Raw genomic sequence first — 10,155 nt, 5'->3', positions numbered from 1 at the left:
ACTATTTATTAAACAGAGTACTTTCAACTATCACTTATTTTTTGCCACTGGAGAATGCTGATGCGCTAACTTTGCAGTGACTAATTCGTTCAAATAGATTTTTAATTGAAACTGTATATGAAAATCTTACTGTTACTTAAATTGTTCCAGAGTGTAGTAAAAGGAAAACTTTCATTTTGTTAATGAAGGAAGTATAATATTGATACATAAACCTGATAAAGACACAAATAGGAAAACTACAGACCAATCTCATGAATATCAAAAAGATTTTGAATTATATTAGCAAACATATTCCAACTACACATTAAAAATAAAGAGGTATGGGAATTTCCTGGTGGTCCAGTGGTTTGGACTTGGCACTTACATTGCCAGGGGCCCAGGTTCAATCCCTGGTCAGGGAACTAAGATCCCACAAGCAGCATGGTGCAGCCAAAAATTTTTAAATATAAATAAATAAATAAATAAAAATAAAGAGATATTAAGACCAAATGGGGTTTGTTCCAGAAATGCAGGGATGGTTTTAGATTAAAAAATTCATTATCCACCATTTTAATAAATCTAAGTAAACAAAAACAAGATATTCTCCATAGATACTGAAAACAGGCTGCACAAAATTCAGCACTGTTATGTAACATCTCTCTCTCTCTCCCACTCTCTCTCACACATACACACACACAGCACAAATATATATGTTTTTTTTGTTTGTTTTTTTTTTTTCCGGTACGCGGGCCTCTCACTGCCGCGGCCTCTCCCGCTTCGGAGCACAGGCTCAGCGGCCATGGCTCACGGGCCCAGCCGCCCCGCGGCACGTGGGATCCTCCCAGACCGGGGCACGAACCCGCGTGCCCCGCATCGGCAGGCGGGCCCCCAACCACTGCGCCACCAGGGAAGCCCTATATGTTTTTATATATATATGTGGATACAGAAACATTTAGGAACATTGTCACTAAGGAGAAGAACAAGGAAAGGATTTCCACTACCTTCACTACAATTTCATGACAAGAGAAAATGACTGGAGGTATGAGAACTGGAAAAGAAGTTTTGCACATAATATAATATCTGGAAAACACAAAGAAGATCCACAGCTAGACACAAGGTCACATGGAAATGTAGTATATGATAATCATATCACATAACTGAGAATAAGAGCCATTTGCAAGAAAAAATTAAATTGGATACACCATACACCATAATAAACACCAAATAGAACAGAAATGTAAACGTTCAAAAATTGAATCCACAGAAATATTAAAAGAAATCATTGAGGGAGATTCCTGCATAACTGGATATGGGGAAAGAAAGTCTTCTAAATATAACTCAAAATCTAGAAGCAATAAAAGACTAATGATTCTGTCTACATAAGAATGTGACATTTTGGAATAAAAATAAATAAATACCATAAAAAGGTAAAAGACAAATGAAAAACTGGAATAAAATCCATGTGACTTATAAACAAAGGGCTATTCCCCAAGTACATAAAGAGCTTTTAAATAATGACAGGAAAAGGAGAAAAACAAGACAGAAAAAAATGGTCAAAATATATGAACAGATAATCTATAGAAAAGAGAAATTAAAACAGCCCTCAACCTATAAAAAATACATCACTCACAATCAGAGATGTACAAATTAAAACTACACTGAGATACCATGAAAAAATATCTATCAGATAGTCAAAAATTCAAAATAGCCCTTATCCTGATAATGCTACAGGACAACAGGCAGTCTCATCCATTTCTGGTGGGTGTGTAGAATGCCAAAACCATTTTGGGAGGGAATTTAGGAACATCTAACGAACTACATATGTTCTTACCCTTTGATCTAGCAATCCTTTTCCTAGGCACCTACTGTAAAGGTATATCTCCACAAATATAAAACAAAATATGCGCATTGTTATTAATGGTGAATCTTAATTTTGTAATAACAAAATATTTCCCATACCTAGGACCATACCTAGGAGAATTCTGAATAACTACGGCAAATCCACAGAGTTCATTATGCTGCTGCACAAAAATGAGGAACGTAACTCTGAGTTGACAGTTACTTCTGAATTTACAATTAAGTGAAAAAAGCAAGTGCAAAGCAATGGATGCAGAAAACTTCCTAACTTATTTTATGAGGCCTAACTTAGAAAACTTCCCAACTTATTCTTAAACCAAAACCAGAAAAAGAGGTCACAAGAAAAAAATTACATGTCATTATTCCTGATGAATATAGACAAAAATCCTCAACAAAATACTAGCAAACCAAACCCAGCAACATGTAAAAAGGATTATATTACATGACCAAATGTGATTTTTTTCCGGGAAGGCAAGGTTGATTCAACATATAAAAATCAGTCAATATTAATAGAATAAAAGAAAAAAACAGAACCCACATGATCATCTCAATAAACACAGAAAGAGCACTTGACAAAATCCAACATCTTTTCAAGATTAAAAAACACTCAACAAACTAGGAGTAGAAGGGAATTTTCTCAACTTGATAAAGAGCATCTATGAAAAGCCCACAGCTAACCTCATACTTAATAGTGAAAGAATGAAAGCGTTCCCTCTAAGATCAAGAAAAGGATGTCTGCTCATGCCACTTCTATTCAGTATTGTACTAGAGGCTCTAGCCAGAGAAATAAAGCAAAAATGAATGAATGAAGGATAAAAAGAAAGAAAGATAAGAAATAAAATGCGTCCAGATTGGAAAGGAAGCAGTAAAACTATCTATTTCCAGATGACATGATCTAGGATATAGGGAATCCTAAGCAATCCACAAAGCAAAATATTAGAGCTAATAAACAAGTACACCAAGGTTGTATTTGTATGATATCAATAAACAAAAATCAAGTGTACAATTGATCCTTGAACCATGCGAGGGTTGGGGGGGGGGGTCAACCCCTAAGCAGTCGAAAATCCATTTATAACTTTATAGTTGGGCCTCTGTATGCATGGTTCCACACCCACAGACTCAACCAAGTTCAGATATTGTAGTACTGTAGTACATATTTACTGAAAACAATCCATGTATAAGCGGACCCATGCAGTTCAAACCCATGTTGTTCAAGGGTCAACTGTATTTCTCTACACTAACAACAAGCAACCTGAAAAAAAATTTTTTTAATTCAATTTAGAATAATAGCAAAAAGAATAAGAAACTAAGAAATAAACTTAACAAAATAAGTGGAAGACATATAATAAAAACAATAAAACATCACTGTAACATATTAAAGAAGACCTAAATAAATGGAAAGATATCCCATGTTCACTGAGTAGAAGACTTATTATTAAGATGGCAATATACCCCAAATTAATACAGATTCAGTACAATCCCTATCAAATGCCAATTGTCTTTTTTGAAGAAATGCACAATCTGAGCCTAAGGTTCATACCAAAATGCAAGGGGCCCAGGATAGCCAAAAACTGTTGCAAGAAAAAAGTTGGAGAACTCATGCTCTTCAATTTCAAAATTTACTACAAAACTACTGTAATCAAGACAGTTTGATACTGGCACAAGTATAGATACATAGCTCAATAGAAAAGAATTGAGATTGCAGAAATAAACCTATACATCTATGGACAACTGATTTTTGATAAGGGTGCCAAGACAATTCAATGGAGTTTAAATAATATTCCTTTCAACAAATGGTGCTGGGACACTGGAAAGCCACAAGCAAAAGAATTAATTTAAACCACTACCTCACACCATATATAAAAATTAACTCAAAATGGACCAAAGGCCAAAATGAAACATCTAAAACGTAAAACTCTGAGAATGATGAAAACATAGAGGTAAAACATAAAAACTGTGAAAACGCAGGTGTTAATTGTTGTGACTCTGGGTTAGGAAATGGTTTCTTAAATACGACACCAAAAGCACAACTAACCAAAGAGAAAATATATAAATTGGACTTACTCAAAATTAAACACATTTGTTCATCAAGGGATACTATCCAAAAAGTGAAAAGGCAACCCATCAAATGGGAGAAAATATTTGTAAATCATACATCCAATAATAATTAGGTCTAGTATCCAGAATACATAAGGAACTCTTATAGCTCAACAATAAAAAGCCCAATCATAACTCAATAAAAAGATAATTTTTAAAAAGAGTAATCCAGACATAAATGTTATGTTATGGAATTTAAGTACTTTCTGAAGATATGGGGATCATAGAAGGATTTTGAATAGAAAAAAGTGATAAGGTTTATGTTTCAAAAAAGCAACACTAACAGCAATAAAAAGAGCAGATTAGAAGGAAGAGAGCCCATAAGAAGAAAAGTCATCTAGGAGTCCATTCAAATAAACCTGGCAAGCAATGAGGGTTTTACGAAGGAAATCACTGCCAAAAAGAAAGGGACACCATGAAGAGGTATTATAGGAATGACCTATTTCTAACTGCACTGACCAGACTTACTACTGAAATAATAGTTTGAGTATAGGTTGTTTTCATTGATAAAACAGAGTTTTATTATCAATTTTTAGAAGAATTGAAGTAACATAACAGATTTATAAAACCAATTATGTTTATTTTATAACAAACTGTGAATAAGTTTATGGTTCCTACAACATGAATTACTGTTTCCAAAAGAGAACTATTTTATAATGGTACCAACAGTTGTTTTTCATTTTCACCAAAACCTATCCAGAATAAGTACTAATTCTATGTTTTAAATTACATTAGTACTCATTGTAATAAATCTGCGCAATACAGAGTAAAAGAGCAAAAATTTTCTTTCATACTACTCCCCTGTCTAGGGTAAACATTGTTAAAATTTTGGCATTTATCCTTCTGTTCTTCTTGCCTTTTGTACATATATGTCTGCACATACACACATGCATACACATATCGGTTTTAAAATATTTGTAAATATCATCATACTCGACAGGTATTTATGAATTACTTTTATGCTTAACAATTCCTATCGGAACTTCCCCTCAAAAATACAAAGAAAATATTATTTTTACCTCTGTGAAGTAGCTCATATCAGGATGTACTTTATCATTGTTTAAGTCTATCTCCTTTGATGGACATGTAGGTTTTGGGGGGATTTTTTTGGGGGGAGGTTGCTTTCAAAAAATGAGCAATCCCAGCATCTTTCTCAAATCTCGTACTGTTTCCTGTAAGTACTCCAGCGTTTGTGCAAAATGGAGATAAAATTATAGAGGTTCAGAGTTGGAGCGGACAGTGACAGGTGCTCATTTTAAGGGCTACTTTGTTATTAAATGAGAGAAGAACCTGCAGAGTGGCCCACTAATGAAAATACTTCAGATTATAAACGAGGAAACGAAGGTCCATGGGAGATACGCAACCTGAAAAAGGCATTACTTCCAAAAGGCAGCATGAAACTGTAAAAAGAGCACTGGACTTGGGGTGAGAATTCTGGCCCAGATTCTGACATTTTTATCATGGACAAGTCCTGGAGCATCTCAGAGACTTAATATCCCAATCTGTAAAATGTAAATAAAAATATATCCCAATTTGTAAAATGTAAATAAAAAATCTCTTCACTGAGTTGGCGTGAGTCCCAAATAAGAAACTGAATATGAAAGTGACTTTTAAAGTGTCAAATGCTGTTCACATGTCAATTAATTCTTAATATGCATTCTTAATATCCAACACTTTAATGTGTTGACCACATTTCCTCCTGACACTCCAAATCCCCCAATATCAGTGTCTTTCTACCAAAACCCACAAGACTACCATAACAGCCAATCTTACATTCTTATTTTACTAAATAATATCTATTGAAGAACGAAGAATGGTGTTAACATTTACTGACTACCAGATAAGATACTAGGCAGTTTTTCCTTATACTAGTCCTAAGATATAATTATTCCCATGATATCGGTATAGAAGTTCAGAATCACAGAAGTCAAGTAAGCTGTCTGGGCTTCGCAGAGCAAATCTAAGGCAAAGCCGCAACAGGGACCAGCCTTTCTGATCCCCAACACATTCTCACTGAACTGAAACTTTGTGCAAAGGAACAATCCATTCTCCACTCACAACAAGCCGAACTTTCCATATGTGCTTTTCTATCTCTTCTAAGGCCCATTTTCTGATACTAATTTCACCCTCCTTTCTTTTTATTCCAATGAACAATAGATTTTTTCCTTTTTTCCCCATATACATATTGATGGGATCTCCTACATATGTGGTACGTCTTTTCCACAGATGACTAAAACCATTCCATTTTTCTTCTTGTTACACAGGGGGATAAAAAGTTGTTCCAAAAATTGAGAATAAAATTGATCTTATTTTTTGAAACACACACACAGCTGTAGTGAGAAAGTATTCTAAGTCATTAATATTTCATTTTTTACTTTTCAGGTTCTTCCACCCCCAGAGCTGAATCTTATTCAATCCCTCTCAAAGGTTAGCTCAACGCTTCTGAAGGACACAGATTATCCCAGGCGATTAAGACATCAGAACTACTGAGCAGCAGGGGGCGAATCCAGAAAGTACAGAACGTTGACTCTGAAAATAATGTCAGAAATCCTCTAGGTACAATGAAAACATGAGAGTGCTATTGAAATGTTTAAAAAAGGGAGTGGGGAGTCAGATCTGTCTCGTTTCAGGAAAATGGGAAGTATGCAATGTACAAGTCACTAACACTGAGTTATTTCTGCCAGAGAAAATGCCCTTGGGACTGGACTGAAAGAGACAAGGAAGGCTGACCTGTAACTTCTTTACTGAGGAAGAGCAGCATTACTAGGAAGGAGGCAAGATACTGAAAGGTTCCTAGAAGCACTCCCGTAGGAGGGAAGAAACAGGAAACAAAATGGCAAATAACACTCTCTAGAAAAATACTGCCAAGAAAGAGATGTGACTTATATCACCATCATATCATAACACAGCACACTGCCATCAACCTAAAAAATATAAAGAATCCATAGCTGCACAACAAGAGAACACATAAGAAATATGTGATTCAGGAATATGCACGAGTCAATAGAAGCTAAAGCATGAGCTGGCAGCACTTGGCAAAGAAGTGGGAAACAACAAACCTGTCACCAAAATGAAGCCAAACTAGAAACAACACGAAGAATGACAGATCCTTCTGAAATCATCGTAAAGGACAGAGAGAACAGGATTGATAAAAGTAAAGAGAATAAAGTGGAAATGAAGAAAACATTTTAAAAAGTCTGAGAAAATTTAAAATATAGAGGCCAGGTAAAGGAGAGTCAACATAAATAAATATTAGTATATATTATACATATTTTAAGAAATAATTATGAAAACTTTGCAGAAGGGAATCAGGTCTCGAATCTACATGTTAAACGGTCACACCAGGTTCCACAAAAAAATGACAAAAAATGAATAACAATTAGATATATCCTGTTGAAATATAAAGAAAAAAATTCTCTGAGAAATCAACAAAAGTATCAAATCATTTATGGATGAAAAATATTAGGATGGCCTCAGACTTCTACACAATAACATTCAATGCTAAAAAGATAGTGGAGCAATGAAAGAAAAGAAACTCTACCCATAACAAAACTGTCATTCACCACCAAAACCTCAGACGATATATTTCCCAGCATTTTACAGGGATTTTTCTTTCCTTTTGAAGAAACAACTAAAAGTGGAAAAAGAAACTAGCTAGCAAAAAAACACTGAATGAAAATTGGACAAGGTAGTTATTATTAAATTCATTTGTCTGATATATTAAAATTGAAACACATGCAGGGATTATGTTCAGGGGGAAAAACACGTAACTGTTACAAACACTGACAACACAAAAACAATGTAACTTACAAAGCTGATAGGGAAATAGTATTAGTGTGTATGTTGAGTTCCTCATCTTTCATGGCTGAGAGTCAAAATAGATCACTCGTATCTGAAAAATAATAGAGGTATATACACAATTTAAAGGTATAAACACTAAGAGAAAGAATATAAGCAAATAAATTGGGGAGCACAGAAATGGGAGGATACTGGAAAAAATGGAAATATATTAAACATTTTCACAAAAGCCTGAAATATCAATATCATAAAGAAAATAAAAAGGCCAATGATAGACTGGGCATAAATATTTGCAACATAAGGGATTTCCCTGGCAGTCCAGTGGTTAGGACTCCGTGCTTCCACTGCAGGGGGCGTGGGTTCAATCCCTGGTCTGGGAACTAAGACCCCACATGCCGCACGGCATGGCCAAAAAATTAAAATAAGTAAGTATTTGCAATAAATATCACAGATCCCTAATAAATAAAGAGCCTCTAAAATATTGAGAAAGAAGCACCAAAACCCAAGGGAAACTTGGGCAAGGATATGAAAAGAGTAAAGCAAATCCAGAATATAGGAAATTCCATAGGACAAATGACCTGGTTTCCTCAACAAATAATTTGTAGGGGAAAAAGGATGGAGGGCAATTGTTTTTAGTTAAAAGAAGGTTTTAGAGATATAGAAACCAAATGCAGTGTGTCAACATTTTTGAAACCTAATTCAAACAAATAATTAAAAACACAATTTTAAGACACTAGGGATATTTGAATATGGATTGAGTATTAAATATTAAGAAGTCACTGTATTTTAGTACCTATGATGATGATATTACGGATTGTTTTTAAACCCTTATCTGTTAGAGAAACATACTGAAATATTAAAGGGTGAATTAATATGATATCTGGGATTTGATTTTAAATATTCCATAAAAATTATAAGAAAGAAAAGGGACAGGTGAAGCAAAAATGTTGGTAAGTTTTGAATCTGGAGATGGGTCTATGGGGACTCATTATATTATTCTCCCTACTTATGAACGTGTTAAAAATTTAATTGTGTACATTCAAATGAGCACTTCTAAAAGTCCTGTATGGCAGTGCAATTATCTGTGTCTAGAGAACAAATAAATCAGAAATATCCCAATTACTTCAGTTACCACTGAAATATAATTCCCTTTGCTTTCTTTTACTGGTATGATTTTTTTTTTAAGAAACAATTTTAAATGAGGCACATAAACAGTCTTGTGACAGTTTTTTATCTTGAGCTGACGGGTTGACTCTGAACTGACTGGTCATTGGAACTGACTGTATAGGGACTTTGGCTAAAATAGAATTATATTATTGCAATTCTGTACATGAAATCCTTTGTCATTTAGGGCGGGGGAAGAGAAGATGTGAAAATATTGTGGATATAATCATAAGAAAAATTAATTTGTTATTGATCGTAGCTCCGATACCAGGAGGTACACAAATGTTGCAGCATCTCACCACCACTCCCCCACCCAACTAATCCGGGGCAGCGCTTTTGCTCCTCTAACAAATCGCGCTATGCTGTTCATAATTACTTCAAGCAAGCTATTACCCATCGCAGGCCAACTGCATTGTTGTGGGTTTTCTTTTTTTTAAGTCTCTGGACAACAGAATATTTGAAGATAAAGGAACAAATCCTAACAGAGGCATTTCAGACAGGAGGGAAAAAAATGCAAGGGGGATGATCAGAAGTTAAGAAGTAGGGGGTCACCAGCACTGTCGAAGGACACCAAACATAGTTGATTGTATCTACCTTTAGGACTAAGTGGGCATAAGACCGTAGGGAATATACTTGAACTACTGAGTAATGCAAACTACCAGACACTTTTAATGCTACTTTAGCAAAATTCATATTTCAAAGCAAATAATATATATACTTCATACAATTACCCCACACTGGTCATCCATCAAAGAAAACATTCTCAGGACCTTGAATTGATACCCTTTAATTAGCTTTAAGTGCTTTAAGAACTTTAAAAATTGTTTAAATTCATTTGTTAAAAAATAAATATTCCACTAATTTTAACAAGACATCTCCCTCTACTTCCAAACTGCTGAGGTTTTCACTATGTTGTAACAGCAGAAAATAACCAAACACAATGTGCATCATGTACCTCTAGCTTAATATATCATATCCAGCAACACACAGCAACACAGAATTAATGGATGGCACTACTTGGCTATTCGAGTGATTAGAGAAATCCAAACATACATTGGAAGATTTAATAGAATTAAATGATTATGACCTTCAATATGATTAATTTCATTTCATTAATAGCACAATTTCAGTGACCGTTTCAAGTCCAGTGTGATGGGAATGCAGGAGTCTGAAGTTCATATTTGCTACTTCAACATTTTCACCTACTTTTAATAGTTTTCATCTGAGTGGTGATTTTATCTTCAGATATGCTTATTTACT

The 10,155-nt window shown here is 34.6% G+C and overlaps 1 non-coding gene across 1 annotated transcript; it reads left to right on the top strand.

Moving 5' to 3' along the window:
* The first annotated feature begins 328 nt into the window (after positions 1 to 328).
* On the top strand, positions 329 to 401 carry TRNAV-UAC (transfer RNA valine (anticodon UAC)). The gene has a single exon. It is a non-coding gene; the product is annotated as a tRNA-Val (tRNA).
* The last annotated feature ends 9,754 nt before the right edge of the window (positions 402 to 10,155 follow it).

This window comes from Physeter macrocephalus, chromosome 21 (genome assembly GCF_002837175.3).
Source record: "Physeter macrocephalus isolate SW-GA chromosome 21, ASM283717v5, whole genome shotgun sequence".
NCBI lineage: Eukaryota > Metazoa > Chordata > Mammalia > Artiodactyla > Physeteridae > Physeter > Physeter macrocephalus.
The sequence above is the reverse complement of the archived record's forward strand: the minus strand, read 5'-3'. Positions and strand labels throughout refer to the sequence as shown.